General features: G+C 43.0%; 1 pseudogene across 1 annotated transcript in view; it reads left to right on the top strand.

The window, feature by feature from the left end:
- Positions 1–20,838, top strand: part of LOC146816626 (cytochrome P450 2K1-like) — a 268,300-nt pseudogene extending 247,462 nt beyond the window's left edge. The window contains exons 8-9 of the transcript XR_014962925.1: positions 11,653–11,794; positions 17,849–20,838. The product of XR_014962925.1 is annotated as a cytochrome P450 2K1-like (transcript). The remainder of the gene's footprint in view (positions 1–11,652; positions 11,795–17,848) is intronic.
- Positions 20,839–24,842: the final 4,004 nt, after the last annotated feature.

The following is a 24,842-nucleotide window of genomic DNA, read 5'->3' as shown; positions in this document are numbered from 1 at the left end:
CTGTTAGAGGCAATATAGGATGTACTCGAACGGCACATATTGCTGATCATTTGTGGGCCTGTATACAAGATCTAATCCATTTAGATCAATCTGGCTTTATGCCACACCGAGCCACCCAACACAACATTCATCGGGTCCATAATGCCATGGCTCTGGCCCCAGAGCTGGGGCGTCCTGCAGCCATACTACTTCCCGATATCGACAAGGCATTTGACTCCCTTAGTTAGGAGTATGGATTTCAACTTCTTGAAGCTGTCAATTTCTTCCCGCGTTTCCTAGCGTACATCCGCCTACTGAACCAACCGCCTCAGTATGCATCGCTGGGCATTGCTCACCCCCCTTTTCAATTGCCATGGCACGAGGCAGGGCTGCCCCCTGTCCCCTCTTTTATTTGTCCTAGTGATCGAGCCCCTGGCGGTGTGGGTACGCAGAGATCCAGTGCTCTGGGGATCCGAGTGGCATGGTGGCAGCAGTCTACGTCCGGTCGCAGCCCGACCGCATTGCGTTTTATGTGGACGGCGTCCTTTTCCTTATGACAGACCCATGGGTTGTGGGGCCATGGATCCTACAGATCCTCTGAGTTTTCAGTCAGGCCACCGGGCGCCATACCAACCCCTCCAAATCCGTATTGTTCCCGGTATGTGGTAACCAGGGCAGAGGTACATGGGCAGCCCAGTTGAGGCATGCGACGGAGGGATTTAAATATTTGGGAATTTTTATGTCTCCATGTCCAGAGACCTCATGGACAAATAACTTAAATCCACTTCTAGCTGGCCTCCGAGACGAGACAACTATATGGTCATGTCTTTCCCTCTCGCTATATGGGCGCTCAGCTATTTTTAAGACGGACCTAGAATATTATATCGGTTACAGAATTTCCCAAACCATATACTGACTACAAACCTGTGCACAATCAACGTACTAAGGCGGCATCGTAGCGGCGGATGTTTACGCCTATTACACTGCCTTAATCATAAATAAATGAATGGTCGTACAGTACGCCAAAGGATCTGGTGTTCGCACTGGATCATACAGCGATGGAGGATGTCCCCCTCCTCTGACTATTATACAGTACCCAGAATCTAGACTTCCTTCCTACTGCCGGTAGAACAGTGGTTCGGCTCTGAAGGTATACTGTAGGGCAGATGGGGTGGGGTGGGCGCCTAACCCAGGCGGCTCCCCTATGGCACGGCACCCATCTGCGCCAGGTGGTGGCTGTTAACAGGATTTTGCAAATGGGACCTGATAGGTATATCCACCATTGGAGATGTTATGAAGGGCACCACTTTAAAGTCCTTCCAGCAGTTGCAGGTGGAATTTCAATTGCATAAAACACAATTCTATGAATAACTTCAATTGCGTCACACTCTCACTCCTAAGATTCTTACCATGGACACCCTCCCAGAGTTTCATCCCCCTGGGGGCCACCTTCTCATGGGGGATCTAGGATTTCATAAAATCCGACAGATATACCAGACCTTGATGACACATGCCAGAACGACACTACACAAGACCAGAGGGGCGTGGCAGGCAGATATACCGGACTTAACTGATGATGACTGGGCCGTGGATGTGGCAAGTCACCAGGGTGCGGCAGTGTCCTCCCGATACCGCCTCATCCAATTTAAATACATACATCGAGTGTATGTATTGATCGCTATTGCAAATGTGTGTGACCAGCCCCTTCCAGCATTGTGCAGTCAAAAGTTAGCATCTGAGATGCCATTTTCCTTCCATGTGGCCGCTGTGTTATGCTGTAATCTTACTCTACTCCATCTCTGGAAGATGGCGGTTATTCAATATCCCCCATGTTTACACTGCAGCTGAGATGAGGGAGCATTCATACATACGGTCTGGGATTGTACTGTAATACAGCCCTTCTGGTGTAAAGTCTCGACTTGCCTGGGTAGGGTATTTTCCTGGGATCTCCCATATGACCCCAAACTATTTCTACTGCACATCACCGATGGGATGGGGGAATCGGTATAAACAACACTTGCTCTTCCTGGCCCTCACTATTGCTAAGCGCGATATTGCTCAGGTATGGAAGGGGACCTCCCCCCCGACTTTAAGGACATGGCAAACAGAACTAGATAGATGTATGGGTGCAGAGATTGCGGTATTCCAAGCGCAAGGCTGTCCCCTGGAACACAGGAATATATGGTCCCAGTGGGTAACATACCAGGGTATCGATCTCCCCCCCCCTTCCCTCTCAGACCCAGTGATGTGTGAACCTCTCCAGCATTTGCAGGCGGAATTTCAATTGCATAGAACACAATTCTATAAATATCTTCAATCGCGTCAGACTCTCACTCCTAAGATTCTTACTATGGACACCCTCCCAGAGTTGCACCCCCCTGGGGACCGCCTTCTCATGGGCGATCTGGGATTGCATAAAATCCAACAGATATACCAGACCTTGATGACACACGCCAGAACAACAATACACAAGACCAGAGGGGCTTGGCAGGCAGATATACCGGACTTAACTGACTGGGCCCCGGGGTGCAGCATTGTCCTCCCGATACCCTCACCCAATTTAGAATACATACATCGAGTGTACTATAAGATGGGGGGTTATTCAATATCCCCAGTGTTTACGCTGCAAAAGAGATGAGGGAACATTCATACATACGGTCTGGGTTTGTACTGTAATACAGCTCTTTTGGTATAAAGTCTCGACTTGCCTGGGTAGGGTATTATCCTGGGAACTCCCATATGACCCCAAACTATTTCTACTGCACAGCACCGATGGGATGGGGGAATCGATATAAACAACACTTGTCCCTCCTGGCCACACTATTGCTATGCACGATATTGCTCAGTTATGGAAGGGGACCTCCCCCCCGACATTAGGGAAATGACAAATAGAAATATATAGATGGATGGGTGCAGAGATTGCGGTATTCCATGCGCGAGGCTGTCCCCTGAAACACAGGACTATATATGGTCTTGATGGGCAAAATACCAGGGTATTGATCTTCCCCCTTCCCTCTCAGTACTGTGTCGAAGAGTTGTGTACTCTAGTTTCTTGCTGTAGGGTTGATTACCGTAGTGCTGTGTTGTAGGGTTGTGTACCCTAGGGCTGTGTGTGAGGTCATTTACCCTAGTGCTGTGTTGAAGGGTTGTGTACCCTAGTACTGTGTTGTAGGGTTGTGTACCCTAGTGCTGCATTGAAGGGTCATGTACCCTAGTGCTGTGTTGCAGGGTTGTATACCCTAATGCTGTGTTGTAGGGTTGCGTACCCTAGTGCTGTGTTGTAGAGTTGTGTACCCTAGTGCTGTGTTGTAGGGTCATGTACCCTAGTATGGTGTTGTGGGGTCATGTACCCTTTTGCTGTGTTGTAGGGTTGTTTACCCTAGTGCTGCGAGGTAAGGTCATGTGCCCCAGTACTGTGTTGAAGAGTTGTGTACCATGGGTGGTGTGTGCGTTGGACCCTCTGTTGTGTACAGAAGGGGCTGAGTGAGGATGTTTCACCACCTAGTGCTACAGTGATGCAATCTGTTGTGTGCAGAAGGCGGTGAGTGAGGGTATAGTACTACATTGATGTAATTTTAATATATCTAATGTCATAAGCACTAGGACTGTTTCTTTATTCCCCTAGTCCTGCATAGTATTTATCTAATTGTAATGTATCTAATGTCATAGGACTGGTACGTTCATGTCAGGATTGGATCTTAAGGTCAACTTTAGTAAATCTTTTATCATGGTGTGTGGCCCAAATAAAACTAAAACACGTAATTATATGGTCCATGACACAGCTATTGACAAAGTATCAAATTTCACTTATTTGGGGAATCTTTTTAATAAAAAGTTGAGCTGGGATCACTTGATTACATCTAGATTGCAACAAACTAGTAGAACCATAGAGGGGCTTTTTCGATTTGCCAGTAAACTTGGCCATGAGCCGATAGCTGAAATGAAAATACTGTACAAATCCAAATGCCTGTCAGTAGCCACCTATGGGGCAGGGGTATGGGGATACCATAAAAGTGCCCAGATTCAAATATTGGAGAATACATTTATAAAACGCCTCCTATCTATCCCCAGCAGTTCTCAAACATTATTCTGCCATTCTGAGGTGGGTTTAGAATATGTGAGTGACAGAATCCATATTTCACCATTGCTTTTATCGGGGAAAATTTGGACCTCAGAAGATCTGTTATTTTCAAGAGGCATTTTAAGAGACTGCATGAACCTTGACAATGCAATGGCAGTTCCATGGTTACGCTATGTCAAAGAAACTTTTCATAAGATAGGCCTTGATAGTTTTTATGAAAACCCGGAGTCTATCCAACCTAATATGAAGATGGTCATTAAGAATGCATTCCATACTGTTTTAAGTTTGTCTAGACAGGATAGTAATACAGTGGAATATGTAGCTTTGAAACAACAACAATTCTACTTGTCTTTTACCACTCGGGTTCATTGGCGTTTTTAATGACGAGATTTCGTTTAAATGTACTGCACTTACTTGTGGCTTTTCCGAAACAGGGGGGGTGGTGTGAGAGACTTCCTCCCTGCCCATGTAATAATGCAGCCCAACAGAGCACAATGCATTTTATGCTTTTTTGTTCACTTTACAAAGACCTAAGAGCCCATTTCATTAAACCAATTTTACAGGATATTCGTCCCTGTACTTACAAAGAAGGTTTCGAACATTTGAGGTCATTATCAACCACCACTATTTGTAGCTCTGTGCTCAGTTTTATTAGAATTGCTCTTTTAATTAAGAAACGATATGAATTATGAATAGTTTTATTGTTTTTTATCTATCTTGGTGCTAACTTTTGTGTATTGTCCGCTAAAACCTTCTGTATTTTAAAACATTTTGTATTTGAAAATGAACGTATGAATTTCTTGTAAACTTTTATGATTCTTTTGAATCGAATAAAGTTAATTGAACTGAACTGACTGGTACGTTCTTCCCCTGTCCTTATGACATGATAATGTGTATTTCCATTGTGTAACTTTTTATGTTATCAAGTGTTTTCCCAAGGGGAAGAGATGAGTTGTGGCCTGAATTCTCAATATGCATAATTTCCCTTCGTTCCCTGTTCCCTGCTGCTCAGCCAGTATGAATGTGATGTGTGTAGAATATTGGAATGCTTGATGATGTAGTGAAATGCTGGAGTGCCTGGTGAAGTTGACAGAGAGGCAGTTGGAGTGTGTGGGCTGAGCAGCAAGGATGCTGCTCATGTATGGCTATCTGTTACGTACTTACCATCAAAATAACTTGTAACTACACTTAATTAACGTTCTACATATATCCTACCCTATGGCTTCTTTGACTTCCTTTTGATTGCAACATAAAACTGGGAATGGGCCTAAATCGTACGCCTTCCCAGGAGGCATAACAAGGAGAATTATATTATTCCTTCTTTTTAGCTTTTTGTATGTGTGCTGCACTCTTCAGCACACATAGAAGGAGAAAAAAGCCTCTCAGGATTGTTTTTGTGCAGGAAGATGGCACTTCCTGCACAACAACAATCCTGCCTACAACACAGGCACCCTTGTATCATGGTGTTAGGGTGCCTGCAATGGCGCTAGGCTGCCATACAGCACAAGGAAAAAGGACAGCAATGCGCCTTATTGGTTAAATATAGCACATTCCTGCCCTTTCCCTATGACACAAGGCAATGGAGCAAGGTAAGTTGCTGCACTGCCCTGTGCCAGAAAAGTCAGAAATATGCTCCTTACTACTGTCAGCCACATTTCCAGATTTCTATTGTTTATCGATTTTTATATCTTCATCTGTTGAACAAGATTCGCCTATTACTGTTGTACTGCACCTGGCTGCAATTTGTTTATTACAAAATTAATCAAAAGGGACCATAGATGTGATAGTAGTAGTTCATTGAGGTCCCCATAAAATTGATGCCAGAGAAGCGGAGGAATGACCACAAAGTACTATGGGGCATATCAGCAACAACCGGTGATAATTATTGCTAAGCGCACTTAGCGCTAGGATAATTATCGCCGGCTAGCGGGGATTTTTATCGCTGAGATAGCGTGCTATTAGCAACGCTCATCTCATAAGCGATAAAAATCCTAGCGCTAACTGCCAAACGTGAGATTATCCCTGGAAACCCAGCGATAATCCCAGGACGTTTGGCGATAGCTTGCTGATAGGGCCTCACATACTTAGCCATGATATCCACCTTACATAGGATATCATGGCTAAGTCAGTTTCAAAGCAGGCGGAAGGAAAGTAGCGATAACAGAGGTTATCTCTACTTTTCTTGTCGCTATGCTGCTTTGCGTGAGGCTTGATAGTAGGAGAAATGTCGCTTTCTCCCGTTATCCTGGGGAGGAACACCCACTTTGCATCTCATTAGAGATGCAAAGTTGGGCATTAGGAATTCAGGTGCTAAGGCAAGGTTTCACGCGATAGCGTGACCTTGCTAATATAGCGATAAAATTATCGCCGCTTTTCGGCTGAAAACGGCCGCAAAAGCGGCGATAATTTTATATCGCCGCCTTGTAGATGCCCCCAAACTAGTAAATCTCTAATCTCCACCCACCAGCAGTAAAGGTCCAGTGTGATCACAGCTTTCATAATGGTGAGCTTAAAGCATTCACTCCCAAAAAGAGATAGCCACTTCAAAGATATCCCAGATAATACTGTTGTGGGTCTTTGTTTGCCATCCAGAATGGTAAAGGTAGCATCCAAGAACCCAAGTATTACACCACACACCACAGAGGTAGGTCTGTGGCGTAATGAGTCTACTCGGAGGCAGAGAGATATAACCAACCCTAGTTTGCTAGAACTGGGGAAGCAGTAGGAGGAGATCAAAATGGTGGATTTGTGAAAAGTGAGTATTTCAAGGAAGGTGGTACAAAACAAGAGTGGATGGGCATCTGACCATAAGCCCTCCAAGGACCAAATGGTCAAAGAAATGAAACCACGTGGACAGTACTCTTAACCTCTCTGCACTTGAATGATGCTATGGGATGATGCCCCTGACAACCCTGGTCTTTGAAAGTAGCCATAAAATGACCATGCAACCCTTAACCACACTAGGAGGAGAGGTTCTGTATGTGGAGTCCTGGTCAGGAGACTAGTGAGGGTGGGAGGAGGGCCCATGCTCAAATGGTGGACAAGTGGTAGAAAGGAACACAGAGCCCAAGAACAAACATATCTGCATAAAAACATGGCAAAAACGTCATTGTCCAAGCACCATGTCACTACCAATATTTTCAGCACAGTTCTAAAGGTGCACACCTCCAGTTAAAAGCGTTGGTGACCTTGTCAGGCTATTTAGCACTGAGGCACAGGTCACACGTTTGGATTGAGTGACGTGCCATACATCGAACAAACCTAGCCGCAAAGCAACGGAATATTGTGCAAGCGATGGGTATTACAAAGAGTTTATGGAACACGCGCAGGAGTGAGGAGAGTCAAAGGGCATGGGTGGAATTGGAAGTGGTGCAGAGGTGTGGGGAACAGCGTTGTGTAAAGTAGAACATGGGGAGTTGGGTTTACAAGAAAGGGAGGGTAATACATAGGAGCAGGGGCGGCTCTAGGCTCATGGTGGCCCTGTGCAGGGAGCACAGGTAGGGGGCCCCGGAAGAGGGGGTCCGGGCGGGGCGGAGCTCAGGAAGGTGTTTTAATAAAATGTCCAGAAAAGGCGTTAGATGACCAGTAACATGGTAACAGAAAAACAACGTTTACTTTTTGAGTGCTCATCACTTGGATACTTTGTTTTAGAATCTGGGTCTCTGGAGGGACCCCTTTCAACACGAAAAACACGTTGCGCGTCCGTAAGAGAGTTTGGCCACAAAGTAGGATCCCTCCAATCACATAAATCATATTTAGAACACGGGTCTGTAACATGGTCTTGCTCTTTGGCTTCCTTTTCAATACCAGCATCATCCGTCTGTAAACTCTGAACCTCCTTCAGAATGCCAGATGTTGATGGACCGATGAATGATGTTTCAGTTTCTCTGTCTGAGGGTCTTTTGTAATAATCCTCATCCTGAGTTGGTAATTGCTCCATGTTTGTATCAATTTCAGAGTCACCATTTTCATTGGTCTGCTCATGAGTATCATTCTGCTCATGGATATCATCATTTTTTTGGTCTTCTTTATGGTCGTCAGCGCCTGTTTTACCTAGTGCATCAGCAGTACTCTGGCCAGAGGATTCTCCATCTTTAGGTTTCTCTTGGGTGATAAAGTCCAGGATTGCTCCTTCCTGTGACACTACGAAAGCCTGCTGAGCCACCTTTCTCTTTCGTTTCGAATAACCAGATTTGTGTACTCGAATTCTCTTCATTTTGCTTGCAATGCAGCGGGCGAGGCTAGCAGTGGGTAGGGAAAAAAAGAAGACAATCAGCAATGGTGGCTGCTGAAAGATTTTGATGTGTCATTTTTATTTTCTTGCAAAAACAACAGTTGATGGACAGAATGCAGAACAATGTCATACATTCACCCCAGTACAGAGATCTGGGCCTAAATCCATCGTTTTTTTGCTCACCACACCACCCCAGTTCAGACATGGCCATATGCAAATCAGCCTTGACCCTGTGCCTCATGGGAACAGTCCAGCCCGAACTGCCAAGCCATGTCTTCCCTGGACTACACAATGAAGGAACAGCATACCTTAATGAACGAGTGAATTTCCACCAACCTACCAGGAAAATATGTTCTAGAACCATCTCCCTAGCAGCCACCCAATGCAGCCGCTGATAAAACAGTGGAGGCCGCTACTTCTCCCACCTGGCAGTGAAGACCTGAAAACCCTCCCCCTGCACCTTAGAGCCTCACCATCGCTCCAGCAGTTCAGGAAGGACCACAAGACCTCGCTGTTCAACCAACAAGCAGCATGATCCAGCAGCATGAATCCCACACCGCCTCGAGACCCTTATGTGTGAAGCAGCTGAGCTTTACAAACCCTGACTGATTGATAGTAATTACCCTTCCCACAACATGTATGACACATTATGAGGACTAGCCACATATGGAAGGTTTATTTGAAGAGTGTTATAAAACTATAGGGTAGATCATGTGACTTGGCATACAAAGTCTGTTTTCTCAGTCCAAATCTTGAAATCATGGCACACAGAGACCTGTGTCAGTACGTCACTAACTGATCCTGAAGACAGCCTACAGGTAACCAAAGACTCGTCCACTTTACCACATTGTCAAAAGACAAAATACAATATATTTAATTAAGGTTTCTTGTATAGTGCCATATTCCAGCAACCAGTTCTGTTCGCTTTCAGAGCACCTATTAAACAAGGATTAATTACAGTGAGTCCTAAGGCTATGAAAAGGCACTAGAGGTTCACTGAAGCAAAATTAATGTGCAAGGAACATCCAGTCAGGAGACAACTTTCAAGCAGACGTACGAATCACTAGCACAGCGTACCAACGACCCCATGGGCCGTGGCATAAGCAAGGAAAATGGCCGCTTTGGCTGCTGCTCAGGAAGTGAAATATAGCAATTATCAGGGTTCAATGGGCCCCTGAGGGTTTTGGGTCTCAGTACCACTGTACTTGCTGAACCAATGGTAACTATGCCCCTAGTATGGACAGAGAAGGCTGCTTCACCAATTGCAAACTGAGGACTAGTTAAACTAGTTTTCTCTGCTAGTCACATGACAAGCACTGGAATGTAATTAAAGAAATGATCAAGAAGCCAGTCTCCTACCAAGGTCTCTGCAAAAGGGCATTAGATTGAGTTAACATGGGTGGGCACTGCCATCCTATTCCAGGCATCCATCCATAGGTGCTTGCATTTCATGTCTGCCTCAACACCATATAAACAGACATAACCAAATGCCAAGTAAATTCGAACACTCGATGTTTTAAAAGATTTGTGCAGGTAGATCCACTCATTAGATCACAAGTATCAGCTTCATACTCTGTTTTCATGATTGTTGATAAGTAATTGTAATCATTTTAATGAATCCTTAACATTATGTCTAACACCTCGTACCCTGCTCTCCTCTTCCCCCCAATACGACCGTGCCTCCCAAGTTACACCTCCAAAAGTCACCATGCCTCCCCTCAGCCACAAGTAAACACCGCCCCTGCACTCCTGACTCACTCTTCCCTCAGCATACAGCGCCGATCTGTACCACTCCCTACCCCTGGCGCACGGTGACCACCTCTCCGACCTGCGCCCTCTCAGAGATGAATCGTGAGAGAGAGGCCCTCTCTCACGATTCATCATGCCCTCCCTTCCCATGACCACCAGAATACCTCCAGCTCGCCACCTCACATGGCTTACCTCCACCCAGACCCAAAGCACACACCATCTACAATAACATCCTCACCCAACCTTCCCCACGCCCCCGGCTCCTCACCCCCACGGGCTGGGATACATTCCTACGCCTGATCTGCCCTCCTCCCCAGGGCTCCCCACACCCTCGTCCAATGGCTCACCTTCCCTCGGGTTCACTCTGCAGTGGCACACGCTGACCTCGTCACTCCCCCTCCCCATGCCCTGACCCTCGGGCTGCTCAACTCGCAGCTGGCACCAAAGGTTGCACACTGGCATGCTATCCTCTGCAAGGCGGCCTTTCTTGCCCAGGGTCTCTAGGCGCGCCTGTGCATGGCCTCGGCCAGTCTCGGTGCTGCTCGCTGCACGCCGGGCACGGGTGCTGCCACCCCTCCTGCCGCCAGTGATGCGTGGTGCTTCTGTAACCCCTTCGCTGCAGGACTCGCGGGCACTGCCCATGCGCGCGCATGCGACGCTCCAGAGGTGCCAGATCTGGACTATTAAAACAAGCTCGATTCTCCTGGAAAAAAAGTTCTAAACAAGCACAAGACCTACCAGAAGAGCCTGAAACAAGGCCGACCCCACACAAAGACGAGACTGGGTTAGAAAGGAAAAGAGTATATGAACAACCATTCAGCGTGCATCACATTGGATTTAGCACGCCTCAGTCGTTCATGCGCCAAATCCCTGCCAGGGGCCGCCACGAATATGTATTGTATCCGATTCCTCGTGGTGGCCCCTGGGGTTTGGTGGCCCTGTGCAGGTGCACATCTTGCACATGCCTAAGGCCGCCCCTGCATGAGAGTGGCTGGCAGCACAGATGGTAACGAGTCACCCAGCACCTGTGCGGTGAAGGATGGGTGATATTGAATTTGAAGTGATTGAAGTGAGGAGTGACTGAGAATGGAAAGGTGACAAGATGTTGCCTGAAGAGGAAAGTCTTTTGCTACTTTGCCTAATGTTTGTTTGAATTTTTTTGGGGATACCAGTTTGTGCCTCTAAATCGGGTAATTAAAGAACAAGGATTATAATTGTGGACTACAAAGCCACGTTGCATATATTAACTTTAGGCATAGCAACATATTGTGATAGGAAATATCTAATTCCCCTCATGTTATGTATTGACTCAATACATTAAATAGAAGCCAGGCTGATTATGCTTCTGAACCAGAAAAAACACCTACTCGAAACAGGTCATAAATGTGCTTTCTAAAGCCACATTACTTTCTAAAGTGACATTACTTTCTAAAGTCACATTACTTTATAAAGTCACATTACTTTATAAAGTCACATTACTTGCATTTACTTTAGGAGCAGAACATTGTGAAAAAACACACATTTGCCACACTTGAAATGTATAGTGAGCACTGAATGAAGCTTAATAAAGCTAATTGTCCTTTAAAATTGCTTTCATCAATATTCCTAGGGAACCTATATTATTCCGGTGCTGGAATCTGTGCTGTACGACAAGACTCAGTTTGAGAAGACCGAAGAGTTTAACCCTCAGCATTTTCTTGACTCTGAGGGCAGATTTGTGAGGAATGACGCTCTTATGAACTTCGGAGCAGGTAATATTTCTCAGACGATTATGTTTATTTGAAGGAATTCTGCATGTTCCGTACACAAAATATACTAGGATGGAATGCAAGTTGAGCTTTGGTCAGAATAATGTTATTTAATAACGGACCGCTACCTTAATCGCGGATGGTAACTGTTATGGGATTCGCTGTTATTAAGCCATTTATCAATTTCTAACACTTACACGTCTTTCCCACATTTACTGCTTGGAAAATTGGATTTTATTTATGTAAAGCTAGAAGGGTTGTGAAATCCAGCAGATGGGAATTGACTAAACAGGTGGGGGCATATTTCCAAAGAAATTATACAAAATGACTAAACAGGTAGGGGCATATTTCCCAAAAAATTAAAGAAAATGTTTACACCGGTGGGGGCATATTTCCAAAGAAATGACGCAGCACAGCACTTCAAGCTATTTAGCAGCTTCGTGCTGTATCATTTAAAAAACGCAGGGGCGCGTCGTAGTCACAACAATACTGTTGCACCCCTAAGTTTTATGAGCGCAGACACCCTTGCGCCACGGTCCAACGGTGCCTGCATTGCGGGGATAATTGTTTCTGTGCAGGAAGGGATACCTTCCATCACATAAATATTAGGGGTGGGCGGAATTTGCGAAAGTCACTTTCGCAAATTATCGCGAAAATGTTAAAAATCTCCGCAAACACGCGGAAATATCGCGAAGTTGCGGAAGTTCTTTTCCCGCCCGTTCGCGGTATTTTCTGCGTGGTCGCGGCTCGCCAACGTACCCATGCGGTTGCTCGCGGGCGCAGCCATCTTGTTTTCAGTTGTCTCGCGGTGCATGATCGCGAGAAGAAAGATGTGATCGCGCGACGAATGACCATACTGCGGGCGCAAACTGTCGCGAGACAGCGCAAATGGCTGCAAACAATCCAACATCTCGTGGAGAACGCAACCGGATCTGGAAAACTTGTCGGCGAACGCGGGATTCAGGTAAGGCGATCGCGCGCGCGCGAGAATGTATTATTTTACAGCGCGAGCAAGCAATAAATTTCCGGTAAAATGCGGAATGCGGAAATTTTGACATTTTCGCGCTCTCCACGGAACGCGAAAATGTCAAATTATCGCAATTTCCGCGAGCGGAACGGAAATTTAGCCCAGGCCTAATAAATATTCATTAAAGGTAATTTGCTCCTCCTATGTGTTTTTGCAGAATGCAGCACACATAAAAAGAGCAAAAGACAAGGCGAAATAAAAGTATTTCTCCTCGTTGCGCCACTCCAATGTATGCTTTCCGATGGCTTAAGAGCCTCATTTACAAAAAGAATAATGCAGCGTAGCACCGCAAGCCGAGCTGTGTCATTTTAAAAGCACAGGAATGCAGCGTATTAACAAAAATATCACACATCTGTGCACCTTCCCCTCCTCTGGCATACAATTGGCTGCCAGGAAGAGACACCTTCCTGCATAAAACCAATCATCCCCGCATCAAAGGCACCCTTAGAACATGACGCAATGGTGGCTGTGCTAGCGATGATGTCAACAAAGTTGAGACAAATGTGCTTAGTAACTATATGTTCAAAGTGCACAGTACGGGGTTAGGCAAAAATAATACTTTATTCCCTGTATTGCCTGGAGGTCAACAACATACCGCAACTCCGTTATCCACCATTTTACCTTCTAGTTTGAGTCACAATTCAAGGTGAGCCTTAGAACCTCCAATGCCCTCTTCCACACCTGGAACCTGATGAAATTTTACTTCGATCACAATACATTCCCTTTTTTATAAAAAAAAGCAAAAGATACATTCACCATGCAAACTGTAACAATATAATAACATAGAGATTAAAGATTTAAAAACTGTAAAAAATAAGTCAGAAAAACAAAAATAAAACACCGTCTAAGAAATAAAATATGTAACCAACAATGCCATTCTAAAATATTGCAAAGCAATACATCATAGCAAAAATGTTGTTACATTGTTATACCAATTGGCATAAGACTTAAACATTAGTATCTGCATAATCTTCCAGCCATTGGGTAGTTTCCGTATCCTTTACTCGATAACCCTTCCACCATTGTCTAATCTCCCCTTAGCTACGTGTTGATTACCACTTCCAAACCCCTCATCACTCTCCTCACTGTTTTCCCCAGACTCCCTTCCACAGCCGCATTCAACTTGCTCACCACTCTCTGACTGTTTTCCACAGGCGGTATTACTCTTTAATTTTCAAATCTAGGTTCTTCAATGACCCCTTGACTGACAGAACACGCATGGGCATCACTTCCACCTTCCTGTCTATTGACATTTGCACCAATGTCGTTCTCTCACAATTCTGATTCCGATCCTTGTGGCTCACTACCAACTTCTTTCAAAACATCACTAAAACCAACAGCCACTCTCTTCAAATTCCAAACCTTACCATTATTAATCTCATTGAGTTACACAAAACTTCAACAACTTCTTTGGGTTCATAAATCTTAGACTCCCCTTTAGGTTCAAAATCAGTCTTGTTTATCAGTGCCCAATCACCAACCTTAATGTGAACCGGCTTAGTCCCCTCTTTAGTGTCGTAGTACTCTTTGCTCCTTCTGTGGTTAAGTGACAAATTTTTTTGCACCTCTTCAACTGACCAGTGTTAAACTTGCCTACTAAATAACTAACCTGGAGAAAATTTTGTTCTGGGATTCCTTCCCCTCAGCATGAAAATTGGTGATTCACCATTATTCTTATTGATGGTGACCCTGTAGGCCCAAACCGTCTTTCCCAATTGAATTTTCCAATCCTATTACACCCTTGATTACGTTGTTGAATCTTTCCACCATTCTGTTGCCATTGGGATTGCATAATGAGGTGGTCTTGTGCTTCACTCCAACGCGCTCAAAATATGACTTGCCTTATGTAGACAAGACTGCACCCCATTGTCATTCAAATTATTAGCTGGAATACCTTCATAAATGAAAACTTGGTCTAAAAATTCCAAGACAACATCAGTATCAGCCTTGTCCACAACCTTTATCATGGGCCACCGGAAAAACAGATCTATTAAAACCAAAATAAATTCCTGAGAATTATCAAGAGGCCCTACAATGTCTATTGCCACAGACTCCCAAGGGTGCTTGGGAATCAAACAATCACTCATCGGCAGTCTTAACGTTTGCAAATACTAGTCAGCTGTTAAACAATTTGGACATTCTCTTACAAATCTTTTCACTGTAATGTCCATGCCTGGCCAGCAAAACATATTTTTGACAACTGATTTTGTTCTGGTGATACTAAAATGCTCTTCGCATGCCAACTCTAACACTGTTTCACACAAAGTCACCGGTGATATTACCCCTTGTACACTTAAAAGTGTGTCCTTCTCTATGGATAGATCGGATCTAACTTTCCAGAAATGTCAAATAGACTATGACAAATCCCATTTGTTTGGCCAACCCTCACTCACATAAGTCTTGACCAACTGAAGAGCGGTATCCTTTTCATATTCTTTGACCCATTTTTCATCCTTGACCCCAGGCTTACCACTATCCTGTACTAGAGAAACCTGAAACTCATTCCACCTTTCATCCTCGCATTGCATAAGAGTTCTGGAAAGAAAATCTGCAACAAAGTTATCCTTAAAGTCAGATGAGCTCTCCTCCCACATGAAGAGGTCATAAGTTGGTTTTCCCTTCTATAGAGCCTGGAGCCTGGCAGTCTCTGTAGGTCCTGGGAATGAATAGAAGAACCCCCCCCCCCCATGGCATATCCAATCAAAAGAGGTGGTGCTAAAGCTGTTCAACTTCTGCCAGATGCCCCAGTCTACTCTCAGATAGCAAATTTGTGCTGCATGGTCGGGAGTTAATACCCATTGACTCTTCCCTGGGCTCCAAAGCAGGCCGTTGTCCTCTAAGCCAAGGTTGTTAACTCTCCATGGCGAGAATGCGTGTTCCTGCTCAATAGGTATGATGAATGGCAGAACTGGTGTTAAGCCACTCTGACAGCCTAAAGTGTATTTTAAGATTTTGCTTTTCTGGTTAAAAAATGTAAATCAAACTTATTTAAAAAAATATGCATTCAATATCGTTGAAGTGTTTTTCTACTCTGTTCCTAAATTGAAATATAGTTAAGATTTTAATCCCATCTATGCTTACTCTAGACCTACACAGTGAAATAGCTACTGGATGTTTTTTTCCTTCTGAGGGCACACTAACCACAACATGTATTGTTCCCACATTTTTTAAAGCATCTCACTGCCCTCTGGGCTTACAAGGCATATGTAAGGAGTAACTTTATGATTGTATAAGACTGGTCTTATTCTACATGGCAAAGGCATTTTTCCCTGCAGTGTCCACAGCCATAGCACAGCATTGCTCCTGTTAGACATATACTGCACCCCCTATATAACAGTGAACTATTTTACTGTCCATGCCATTGGTGTAACATTCACAATGAGAGTTACAGTTATAATTCTTTCACGTAACACAATGCTACAACACTTTGCTGTGCTGCGTGAAAGGGAGAGAGCAGTAATGCGCCATCTCTCTTAAGAGGTGCCACTTTCCTGCTCTTTGCCTGCATTGCTACACATTTGCTGCCTACCACCAACACCAACAAGAACCCAAGCTGCATGGTGCAGGGGTGCCTGCGTTACAGGCAGGATTGTTTTTGTGCAGGAAGGGACTTGCGCTTCCTTGCATTTCTCCAGATTTACAAAGCCATGCAGGGCCACACAAGGAGGGCTTGAGTGGCTTGGTAAATCTCATTATAGGTTTTGCGTCACCTTGCGCCCCCTTGCATGGCACAATGACATCCCAAAACCCCTGATAAATATGCCCCCTGATTTTATAAGGTACTTAAATAGGCTAAATAGGTAAATACACAATGGTGCACTTGATTTAGAGGGAATGCAAGGGCACTTGCTACTGTTTAGAAGTGGTAAAGTGCACACAGTCTTAAAACCAGGAAAATAAGGTTCTGAAAACCTGAGGTGAGCATGCAGAAAAGGCTCAGTATGATTTCAGCAGAGAAGAGAAGAGCTGATATTTGTCTAAAATGATGTTATAACCAAAAAATACCTCATGAATCAGCACAGGAGGTCATTAGGAGTGGCAGGAATAACACCCATTTTTAGAGCAAGGAGACTTCTCAGGGAGCAAGTGAAGGATTAAACCTATCACTTGGAACTGACCCTAGGAGTTCCTAAAATTAATAATTTCCAAAGGTTAATTGCCCAAGGGAGATCCAGATGGATGAAGGCGAGGTTGGCTATTACGGATGAAAATCTTGGCTCTCATTTATGGAAAGTGTTGCATCACTGCGGGGAAAACAGCGATGCAACACTTTTTAAAGTGCCATCCTTGCAACACCATGGATGCGCCGCATTTGCTGTATGGCACCCCATTTCGCAAGGATTTACAGATACATCAGTAATGCTGACTTATCTGTAGGCGCCAAAATGGAGCATTGCTGGAGTGTGTCTGAAAGTGTCATTTCACATGGGGCAAGTCCTATGTGAAAGGCATTGCGTCAATCCTTACGCCTACTTCAAGTAGTCATAGAGTATTTGACGGACTGACGCCATAGAAGTCCAGAGAAGCATGGATAGTGACATATACTGAAACTGCTAAGGTAGTGAACATCGCAATAGGAGCATATGTGGCTTCCCATGAATAGTAGATGCCATCATTTACATGTGACTTGAATAAGTGGGCTGTACGTGAGCCCTGTGACAACATCTCCACCAAGCAGCAAATAGCAACAGTTAAACAAGTAGACATTTCAGCAACACTTGCAACTAGGCACATTCATTGGATCATGTGTGGGTTATTGAGCTAGTCATGGCAATCTTGTATGCAGCTAAATAGTGATCGATATAACTTGGGTTTCTTGTCAATCCTCTAAAAGTCAGAATCTCCAAAAACTGGTGGAAAACCAAAAAATCCTATGTAGCCAAGATTTCTTAGTGTGATAAAATGTGCAAACATCACTCACAACCAGAAGCAACAAAAGGCAGATATGTGAGAACAAAATTAGATGACTAAAGTAGTTTAGGTGAAGTACATTTCTACTCATTTCAAAAGCTCTATAATTTTTGTTATAGGTCGAAGAGTCTGCATCGGTGAAACACTCGCCAGGATGGAGCTGTTTGTGTTCTTTGCAACTTTGCTGCAGAAGTTTACTTTACATCTACCTCCTGGAGTTACCCAAGTTGATCTAACTCCTGCAATTGGACTTGTTACACCCCCTAAACCTTTTAAAATATGTGCATTTTCACGCTCTTAGAAGATTCTTAGTATTTCGTCAATGTATAATGTATCATCCTTGAAAATTTTGAGTATTGACGTTGATCTATTAAACTGAGTTTTTTTAAGCACACATATATAATGGAAAAAGACAATACATAAACCCAGGTTTGTGATGTACAAATATTGACATGGAAATATATGGAAATGATAGGAAACTCTGCAGGTCCACTGTCACAAACCATTCAAGACAGGGGAGCCGCCAAAACCTTTCTCATGTTAATATTTCCCAAATTAAATTGAAAAAATACAGTAAATCTACTTAAGGTGCTCAGAACATTCCAATCTCTTGTTTGCTGTCAAATATAATTTTAACAGTTCTGTTTGGAAAATGTAATTGCAGTGTAATAATGGGGAAAAATAAATAGACCAAGGTACCAAAATAAATCTGGCCCTCGTTGATGAACCAGGTAACTAAAATAGCGGCCATCGTTTGCAAATCAGTACAGGTTTGAACTTGTAAAGACACGCTGTATGAATATTTTGCAAGGTGTGGGAGACTGTATGTATTTGTGTTTACTGCAGGCAAATTTTGTTTTAGTATCAGAGAAAACAGTAAACACCGGCCTGCCTGACCATAATAAAGGCCCACACACTGATCTGTAAAACCAGACCATCATACTACTCAGTGGTAGTCAGGGTGGCAGGTTCTTGCCAAGCTGATTTAGATTGTACATTTGTGCCGGCAGTCTCCTGGCATTGGTTACCAGATGGAGTGAGTCATTTGCAGTACACTATCAACAATGCACCATAACTGTAGCCATTGGATGGATGCTAGTAGAACACACCTGATTTCCATTTGCCAAATGTAAACACCGGTATACCACACTATAAACCACACCACATTTAAGACCATGGTCCTTTGCCATTCCACTGCACCACAACATTTGCTACCAAATGCTTTGCCAGTTAAGAGAGTTTTTTTTTTATTATCTCTATTTCTTGCCCCATTATCCCTTCTCATTTAGTACCTTGTTGTTCAAATTCAAATAACTTTATTAGATCTTAACCATTAAGGTCATAAAAGTGTAAAAGTCATACATACAGTCAGTTAATATATCTCATTTTCATAACATAATAATCAATAATTACAGATAAAAACAAAGTAAAAAGAATTGGATTAAAAATGCAATATTTAAAAACAAGTAAATTCATTTATAATAAAAAGATACATACTAAACAGTTCCGTCATCAGTTAAGGTGCAAGCTATGGGCTAATCATGCTCCGATTTACTAGAATCAGACATAAATAGAACGCAAGGCAGAAACATATATAGGGATCAGGTAACATTTGAAGGAAAAACAGAGCCTGACAACATTGGGCAAATTTATATTTCTTAAATATAGGGCGTATAAACGTTTTGCGCTCAGTAATATAACATTTACAGAAAAATATAAAATGAAGATTGGACTGAGGGGAAATACCGTCACAGGGGCATACTGGCAGTTCACTAATTGAATACACTCCAGAGGTAAAGCCCAACATGCAAGGGATGAGGTTTAGTCTAAAACGTACTAATTCATAGCTGTGGTGGATGTTAGTCACAGCAACCAGGTATGAATTTGGGCCCTTAGGAACTGAAGGCAGTCCCAAGTATGTTACCATTGTTTTATTGCAGATAAATGCATATCTATTATATCCTGTGAAGATTTGAAAGCAAGATTTAATTTAAACTTTAGAGACTTTCTGGGACTTAAGAGGGTCATTATATAATGTTTCTAGGCCCAAACTTACTAATGTTTCTCTTACATATTTAAGCCAAGCGGCCTTGTGTGCCTGTTCACAATCGAGGCAATCCCAAATGGTGTTTTGGGTTAGGCCCACCGGGTCCCTTTGCCAGTTTGAGGGCAATAGTAAGAGTGGAGCAAGTGATATGACATCTGGTATATATGGTACATTTAATTTGTGATGCATTGTATAGCTTTAACAACTATTAGGTAGAGCTAATAGTTTTTTAAAGAAACAATCTTCTAGCCGTTGTAGTGGATTTGCATTCGATATCCCCCAAAGTCCAGCTCCATATGTTGCGGTGGAAATGGCCTTAGCAGAATAAATCATTTTGATTGGCTCTAATGGCTTACTGCTCAGTTTTTTTTATAAAGGAGAACATAGCTACAGTGCACTTCTCTAGGGCATTGCATCTGTTTGATATCATATTTGCCCATGGTCCCCTGTTGTTAAAAAGTACACCCAAGTATAACAAGCATTGGCAATGCCAATCGGTCTCGCCATATTGATGAGGTTTTCGTTTTTTTTAGAAATAATGTGTGATAGTATTTTTATATGGTATAATTGTGTGTAATAAAAGCTATGGGATCACTTAGTTTCTTTGTAGAAATTTTTTCTTGTATCTAAACATTTGAAAGCATGAAAACAGTAAGTAATACAGTAAATCCAACTAATAATTGGTATATTATTAAAAGTTTGCATTTTGTTAATTTAAACTTATATACAATATGGAAAAATAATTGTTTATGATGAAGTGATAGCATCCATGTTTGTAACCTTGTAATATATTGTCAAGCATATTTTAGCTGAGCTATAGGGCCTCAAGAGTGAAATTGCTTCCAAACAGAACTTGTTATACACACAAAAGCCACATAGCAAACATTTGAAAACCATCAAAGCAGTAACTAATACAGTAAATCCAACTAATAATTGTTAACTTATACAAAAAGTTTGCAGTTTGTTATTTTAGACTTATATACAATAAAAAAATATTGTTTTTATGGTGTAGTGATAGCAAACATGTTTAACTTTGTAAGTAAATGAAAGTGGTATTCAGTTGATATTGCTTTTTTGTGTGAATTTGCTGCAGTGCTGATTTGTGGGTAGAGCGTTAGGTTGTGGGTTATTATTATTTAGCATTAAAGAAAATAAAGTGCATAGAATAATTAAATATTAGAATAAATTCAATTGCGCGTGTTGCATTGCATTGCTGCATTACAGGTGTGCACTGTAATTTGGTTTATGTATTTATTAAGTGAATTTCTTTTGGTTTAATGTAGGAGACAAGTACTTTTTACCTTGCTCCTTTTTGCTTTCCCAACTGCTCTGCAGTAGTTCTATTATGAGTTCTAGTGGCAGTTAATATGGAATGGTATGAAAAGAGAAAGTGCAAAAACACACATACACTGTTACACGGGTAGTAGCGAACATATTAGAGTGCGGATCGATAAGAAATCATGGCTAGCAATTTAATAAGCGGCGGCGGTTTGTTAATTAGCTCCGTATCTGTCATACCCGTTCACCTCTCACATAAATGTATAGCGCTGCTTAATTGGTAAACATAATTGTAGTTTCTGCCTAAATCAATATGATGTCCAAACTACTTTTCATCCCAAACACCCAAACCAATCCCTTAGTGCCATTGCTGAGCTTTAAATCGCGTTTATGCTAAATAAGAAGGAAGTCGGCTGCAGTGACACAAAATGCAGTTCTGTCCATCTCTCTGGCCGTAGCTTTGGATGCGCACCCTCTCTCAAAGAATGTCACACGGAGTAGCGCTGCGCATTAAAAATGATGGCGAGCACTTTGCTACTTTGCTGGTAACAGCCCAGCCTCGTTAATCTTTATAAACCAGCAGCAGTTACATTGGTGACATTTAAAGGGGCATGCTAGTATAGCAATATGTGTTCATATGTGGAAGCCGGGGCTATTGCGGCAAATAAAATAGCAACATTAGCAGGGGCGCTGCATGCGCTCGACGACAAGTGTCTGCTTACGGGTTTAAAGGCGTGTGGGGCCCCCGTTTTTATAAGGCTAAATTCCTCGCTTTTAAAACAACACACAACCCCAAGCAGCAGTCGCTCTGCATGTGCTGGACAACAAGTGTCTGCTTACGGGTTTAAAGGCGTGTGGGGCCCCCGTTTTTTTAAGGCTAAATTCCACGGTTTTAAAACAGCACCCAATACCAAGTGGCAGGCGCTCTGCATGCTCTGGACAAGTGTCTGCTTACGGGTTTAAAGGCGTATGGGGCCCCCGTGTTTTTTAAGGCTAAATTCCACGGTTTTAAAACAGCACGCAATACCAAGTGGCAGGCGTGCTGGATGCGCTGTACATAGAGTGTTTGCGTACAGGTTTAAAGATGAGTGGGGCTCACGATTTGTTTGGATAAATTGCACGCTTTTAAAAAGCCCTCATAACTTGTGCAATATTTTGTTTACGTTGTCACAGTATTTTTATTCTTACAGGTCAACCCTAAATAGACATATAATACTACATATCAAGCAGAGATAATTATTAAAAGACAGGAAAACGAGGCCTACATTTATCACACAAGAAATCTTCAACACAACATTTATAACACAGCACCAGATGCAGCTAACCTCTGAAAAAGGTTTGTAAACAAACGTCGAGTGAAAAGTGATAAAACCCACACCCCCGCTTCACTTCTAAAGAGAACACAAGGAATTATATGGTGGACCAAAAGGTTCCAATAAAACTTGTGCTTATCTCTGGGAACCACAATAAAGATGTGCGTCTGTACTCAAGAAAGCATGCCATGCAAGCTACTTTACATAAAGTATCACATGTGCAATACGCACAGGGCAAAGGAGTACACCATTTATAGCATACACTTGTTTTCTTACATTCATATGTTTTGCTTTTGATTAATTATCATGCAGAGAGACTGCTTATTTAAAACTAAAGAGCCCTATGGCATAGCGCTCCGCTTACAGTACTAGCGATTTCACTTGTAAATATGAAAGACTCTTTTACGTAAATCATCTGTCTCCGCTGCAAAAACTGTCAACTCACATCGGCGTGTTCGCCATGCATAACTCTAGCTGTACTTAAAATGTATGTTATACTACAGGGTGTGGACATATGCTGCCCGGATGCGAAACATTTCAAAACATAAGGGCAGGAGGTGAAAACACTGTAGTTCATGTAAGCAAACGGTGTGCAGCATCAATGGAGGCCCGTGTTCCCAGACAGCAGAAACGGTTCCTCAATGGCATGGCCCCGGTCTGAAACTACATTTATGCGAAATCAATAGAGATTTGCACGCAGAGATATCAAATCCAGTTCCATTCACCTCTATGCGCCTAGCTTTGTATCCGTGCACATTATACACAGTACATAAGATCAATCCCCTCGTGCTAACAAAGCGAATGTGTTTTGGGTAATGTAAATAGTGCTGATAAAAAGCACAACTATATCTACGGGTCGAATCGTCAAAGAATAAAACTTGCAATTTAATAAGCGGGCACTGTTTCAATATGCTGTCCAAGCTACTTTTCGTGGAAGCCTCCTAATTCACAGTAACAATAGAGTTTTTTACACATATGCAGGCTATTTGCAAACACTTGTGAAGTAGTTACTTGTGGCTCCAACAAGACAGACGTCAAGCTATGCAGCTACTTTGAAGTTATTTGGTTTCGTTGTGCCCCTGAAGCATACGATTTCAAGAAGAGCTGTGAAGTACTTGGGTGCGGCTTTAACACCGAGCGATTCTGCCACAGCTTTCCCAGACTAGTCACACAGCACGTCAAAAGATAAAACCTGAAATCACATTCATGTCCCTAAGCAGCTGCGAGTCAGAGCTACATAGGCAAATTATAAAGAAATAAATCGGGGGCAGGCTCATAAACTTAATGAATAAATATAGACTGTGTGCATATAGTGTGCGCTATAATATTATGTGCAGCAGAGCATTTGACAAAAATACATTGAATTGCTGAAACATCCAGGCACTCCATTAACATCACGGGCTTGAACGGAAAAAAACAAAAAAAACACAGCGCTGCATCGTCAAATTTTATAAATTAGCATCAGCTCTAGTTATATCCAAAGGGTGTCACACATTTAAAAGCATATTTTAAAAGCATATTTTCCTTAAAATAACGCCAGATCAGAAGCAACAGACAAGCTAAATACATCGCTCACAGGGTACAAAGCATATGAAGCCCTCCTCTGCTTACGGGTTGAAAGGCGTGCGGGACCCCCGTTTTTAAATGCCACACTTTAAAACAACATCTCATCCTAAGTGGCAGGCGCGCTGCATGCGCTTTACAAAGAGTGGTTGCTTACTGTTTAAAAGCGTGTGGGACACTCCATTAACATCACGGACTTCAATGAGAGAAAAAAAAACATCATCTCATCCTCTTTCTATGACTAAATTGCTTGCTAAGTAAACACAGCAGTGATGGTGTGAACTCGGTTTACCTTTAATGCCCGGGAGTAAAACTTAGCTTGAAGCGAACCTAGCTTGTTTCCGTCCCTTTCATTATGTTAGCAGACAATCCAGTGTCATCAAGGACATTCTGGTCCAGTGTCAGAAGCCTGAAACTACGTTATAAATGCTTTAAGATTGCCATATCGCACCCAATGTGTGAAATCACCTAAGGGCACTCGGGCCCCTGCACATCACATGCTTGAATCTCAGCAGGACCGACTCAGCCTTTCATTCTTCCGAGGTCAATTGAACGAGCAGCAATGGGTTGAGTGAAATAAACGTCTGGACCCCGTGTCTTTCTCCACTCTGCAGCGAAGAGTATTTATGGATCTCTGAATGAAAGTGGTTGAGCTCGCGCGGTAGAGATACCAAGTACACTGCACCCCTAGAAAAGCTTGCGAATAAGAACGTTTTTTCCGTAGCTGTGTAAAAACAAACAAGCATTGCGCAGCCCCCCACTATCCTAATGCTGATGGAGGGATGCGCGCTTTGGCTTTAAACATCTGAAGCTTAAGCGCGTGTGCCGGGATTGCTTGAAAAGTAAGGAAAAAGAAACTGTGCATTTTTTTCTATTTCTTTACTTCTGAAATAATCCCGGCACTCGTGCTTT

Source organism: Triturus cristatus, chromosome 6 (genome assembly GCF_964204655.1).
Source record: "Triturus cristatus chromosome 6, aTriCri1.1, whole genome shotgun sequence".
Classification (NCBI taxonomy): Eukaryota; Metazoa; Chordata; class Amphibia; order Caudata; family Salamandridae; genus Triturus; species Triturus cristatus.
This window is presented reverse-complemented; position numbering and strand designations above follow the sequence as displayed.